General features: G+C 40.4%; 1 long non-coding RNA gene across 1 annotated transcript; it reads right to left on the bottom strand.

The window, feature by feature from the left end:
- Positions 1 to 207: 207 nt before the first annotated feature.
- On the bottom strand, positions 208 to 1,982 carry LOC145419946 (uncharacterized). Its single transcript, XR_013901202.1, has 4 exons — positions 1,816 to 1,982; positions 1,405 to 1,458; positions 1,082 to 1,307; positions 208 to 978 (listed from the first exon to the last, which is right to left on the bottom strand). It is a non-coding gene; the product is annotated as an uncharacterized LOC145419946 (long non-coding RNA).
- Between the last annotated feature and the right edge of the window lie 2,632 nt (positions 1,983 to 4,614).

Genomic DNA, 4,614 nt, shown 5'->3' with positions numbered 1-4,614 from the left:
GAAATGAGTACACCTTTGTAGATATCACTGATATGGAGTTTTTCATGTTTTACATACAGACTTTCTCATTTAAACCATGGTGACTTAAAAGTTTAGCAGCAAGACACTTGTTTCCTTTGTTCCATCAAACATTTCTTTCAGCCATCTGTGTTTATCAGAGCGATATGTGACTAATTTTTTATTGAATCACCAGAAAGTACACAAATACAAGATTAAATATTTTATTTATTTATCAAAGATACATAATTACACATTGATACAATGAATAAGGTGTCTATAAAAATTACACATGGTGTAAGAAAAACATTATAACATACAAATAAGTGTTTTAAGATAATCTGACATACTTTAAAAGCATAAGAATAAAAGTTTTTTTTAAAAAAAATCATGTTCTTTGATGATCACATTACATGTATCACATTTTTTAAAGCATAACGTAGGGTGTTCACAAAAACAGTTTTATGATTACTTTTTCCACAGTGCTTGTATGCCTCTTGCAAAACTATGTACTTATCACCATATGACATAATAACTCACGATTATGCAAGACCAGCCATGAAATGTCCGTCGCTTCAATCATTTCTCCCCGCTGCTGCCCTCAGACCCAGTCTTCTGTACTGTGGGGTAAAATTGCTTTTTTGGTGGTTCATAAAAAATATCTCAAAAAGCGATGTTAGTGAGGGGACCAGAAACACTGGGTTGCAGAGCAGTTGGTAAGGACTTGTATATTTCTGGAGAGTCTGCAAAAGCTGTCTTGCTCGTGCTCCTGATTGGATATGTGGAGCCCGGCTCTGATATCTCACTGGTGGCAGCTAAAGGTAGGCATGCCTTGGAGGCGGAGTTGGTCTCGGGCGCAATCTTTCAAACGAGCCTCACGGCATTTCAGGCAACCTCAGGCCGGAAACAACATCCGGTCACTCGCGGTCAAAATCCACGCAGAGCTGGTGTTTCGCAGGGATCAGGTTAACACATCTGGGTCTAAAAATATAAAGAAAAACAAAAAGAGTTTTAAAACACGCAAACTAGCAAAATATCAAAGAAGCATAACATAACAATAACAAGATGATATAGCAAATCTTGCCTGTCCCCGGCGGACAGGCGCAAGTTTTTCCCAGAGGGTTGCGGGAGAGAACAAGCTCCGACGGGAATGGAACTGGGGCCAGATGAAGCAGGGCGATCTAGCGTAGAGAGCAAATGCTGTCTGTCCCGTGTGGAGAGACGAATATTCTTTCCTGTGGATCGCACAAGCACTGGTGGTGAAGAATTCGGGGAACTCGTACCAATAAAGGTGTCCAAGTCAGAGATATCTAGAAAGTTTGATAAAAATGAAAAAAGAGGGTAAATGTTTTGTTTTTCTTGTACAATTAGCTGTTAAGAAGGGGAACAAGAATGAACCAAACCTACCAATTTGATCGAGAGACTCAAAAAAAGAGGAGTTGAGCAGGTTTATCTCAGAGTCTGAAAAGAAATAACATCGAGTATTTACAAACAGTAAAAATATAAACATTATATGAACAAGAGTGAGAAAAAATGAGATACCCGATGATAGGTGATGTAGACATGTAATGTATAAACTTTTACGGGGGTTAAAAGTGGAGCTTATATATATTTTAAAGTGTATTGCACGTGGGATAGGCTCCAGCGCACTGCGCGAGCCTGAGAAAAGGATAAGTGGAGGCGAATGGATGGATGGATGGTGTATTGTACCTGTTACAAACCATTGTGATATTTATTTATTTATTTAAATGAAAGGATTGACAGAATGGCAAAAAGGAAAATGCAAAAATGTAGTTAGAGAGCAAGATTAACACTTACCGAATGATATGCGGATAAGGAAAGAGACGCAAGTTGCTGTTGAAATCGGCCGCTCCCTATGCGAAGTCGCAAGCAGTCTGAGCGGTTCCAGTTGTTGATATGGCTGAAGGCAGGGGTCTTCTGGGGGTTCGAAGATAGTCTTAACATCAGCGGGAGATCGTAAAATCAGACCTGGAGTGGATTGGCTAACCGGGGTGCGAAGGGAGCGGTGCAAGGGTTATGTGATTGGCAGCGGGGCGCAGTGAGGCGGAGTTGGTCTAAGGGGGGAATTTTCAAACGAGGTAAGCAGCGCATTCGGGAGCAGAGCGGGGAGCGAACAAGCAGGAAAAAATTGTGCTCTGGAAGCTGTTGCGGGTCGGTGCGATTAAGAGCGAGGTAGAACTTAGAGTGTGGGTTGAATTTTAGAGGTAGCTAGCAAGAGGCAAGTTTTTGAAGAAAAAAGAGTAAGGAGCTTTCCCAATGTTTTTGGATTATAGCGCTTTTTTTGGGGGGAATAGAGGGGTAGCTAACAAGTTATTCTAGGGGTTTTGGAGAAATCGCGGAGAAATTTTTAAAAGGAGTTTTGGCTTTGTTTGGCTGAGCATGAAGGGAGCCGCGGGGCGCTGAATTTGAGAAAAAAGACTAAGGATTTTTTCAGGATTTTCCCTGTTATCGAATATAAGGTTTTGGGAATAGAGGGGGTACCCTAACAAGTTATTGTAGGGTTTTGGAGAAATAGCGGAGGGTTTTTTAAGGAGTTTTCCCTGCTTATGTATCTAAGGATTAGGTTAAGGGGGCTGCGGGGATCGCGAGTTGTTTTTTCTGAGTATGAGTTTTATTCTAAATCTACAAATGCATATAAATCTAAATAAAGTTTTCCCCCAAGGCATGCAGCATGTGTTTGTGGCCATACTGAACGTTACAAAAGCACAAGTTTAACTAAACAATTTTAATATGGTTTAATACATTTTTAAACACATGAGCACGGAGCCCGAGAGAGCACGGTCCGGAGACACGGGCGCGCCCCCGCGCGCCCAGACACACAGCCTCGGGCGCGCGTGGGCGCGCGCACACACTGACCCACCACCAGATGGCGTTTTTTGAGCATAAAAAAATAAATAAATTTTTTAATTGCTTAAAGAAATAAAAGAATGCTATTTTGATATATAAGAAACTTTCTAAATAATCAATTATATTTTTATGAATATCATATTTTTATGAATATCATATTTTTATGAATATCATATTTTTATGAATATCATATTTTTATTATTTAATTACTTCCTACTTCCGGACTTCCGGAGCTAATTTAATTAGGGGATAATTTAATTAGGGGATAATTTAATTACTTCCTACTTCCGGACTTCCGGAGCTCATGAATAATTAATGAGCTCCGGAAGCAACCTGTCACTTTTTTTGACGAGAGGGGTATAATATCACTCTCTAGTGCCAGCTTGATGCCGGATCCAGGGAAGACCTGTTTTCTATGAGCCTGGGCCACATACACCAAACCACAATCAAGCCAGATATGGCATGCCATCACATAGTCAGTGCCATCTATGCCAGGCCTGGCCCATATCTCGATGACATACGTCTGCCAGAAGTCAGACAGCAGTGCCGGCTTAATACCAGATCCGGGCCAGACTTCCTTGCTATGTGGGATGCAGAGTACAGGCAGAATGTCCAAACAGCATGCTTTAATCTAATCCAATTTATCTTGTTAGATAGGTCAATAGTGGAGGAAGATGTTTTTGTCTGTATGTGTATTGGGGGGAAGGTAATCGTCTCTGCTTGCCTTTCTGTAAACGTCACTGCATGCCACTGGGATATATGCAAGGGAAGCTGAGGAACCAGGGCAGCCATTAAAGTCAATGATGTGCTGGGATGTGACCTGAGCTTGACTCCGTGGCCTGCTCAGACTGAGGTTATGTTTGATCTTTGCTGCTTAAACCTAAATAAACAGCAGTTGAAATTGAAATAGTTTAAAGATTTCAGCCCTACATGGCATTCGGTCATTTTCATGGGAGACGTTTTGGTTACTTAGCACTGGTATTGTTGGTTGTTAATGGTATATACAATTGTTAGCTGGCAGAAAGATGTTCAGAAATAGAACCCAGCAGATCAAGTGTACCTGGTGTTTTAAAATGTATTGTGAATGGTTAATTATCAAACTTCAGTATGTTGTGGGAGTGAAAAAATGTTTTGTTTTTGTTTTTTTAATCTAGCAAAACTGTCTTAATTTTACCTGATGGTTTTTGTGTCTTTGAACATGACACATGGATAACACATCATGCTGGTTTGTAAAAGAAAAAAGAAAAAAGACCTTTAAAGTGCTCTGAATCTTTCAAAAGAGCTTCAGTCCATACAAAATGCCCACCAATGATCAGTTGCTTATTCACAATTTAGTGCAGAAATATCCCACTACTGCTTACAGCCACAGTAGCTCTATGTCTGTTGAATCAAAATGGTAAAGCACAAAGCTTCTAAAAATGGTAGCAAATTATACTGCTGTGGCCTTTGGGGTCTAAAGGGTTAACAGTTTATGGCCATGCTGAGGATGAATTATGGGGATTAACACCAAACGCACAAGGTCAGCATCACCTAGAACATGGCCGTTATTTCAGTGGGGAGAAAGATAGATCGTCTTGTCCTGTGTAGCTGTGAAACATATGCCAATGATGGTCACACAAGGAAAGGAAAAAAGAAGAACGTGCATGAATGCCAAAAATAATATTAGGATGGTTAGTGGGTACGATATATTAGGGACAGAGTCAAAATTGACGTTAGAAGCAGAAAAATGAGCAAGCGTAAGGATTTGAG

The sequence above is a fragment of the Astatotilapia calliptera genome, chromosome 14, assembly GCF_964374335.1.
Source record: "Astatotilapia calliptera chromosome 14, fAstCal68.1, whole genome shotgun sequence".
Classification (NCBI taxonomy): domain Eukaryota; kingdom Metazoa; phylum Chordata; class Actinopteri; order Cichliformes; family Cichlidae; genus Astatotilapia; species Astatotilapia calliptera.
This window is presented reverse-complemented; position numbering and strand designations above follow the sequence as displayed.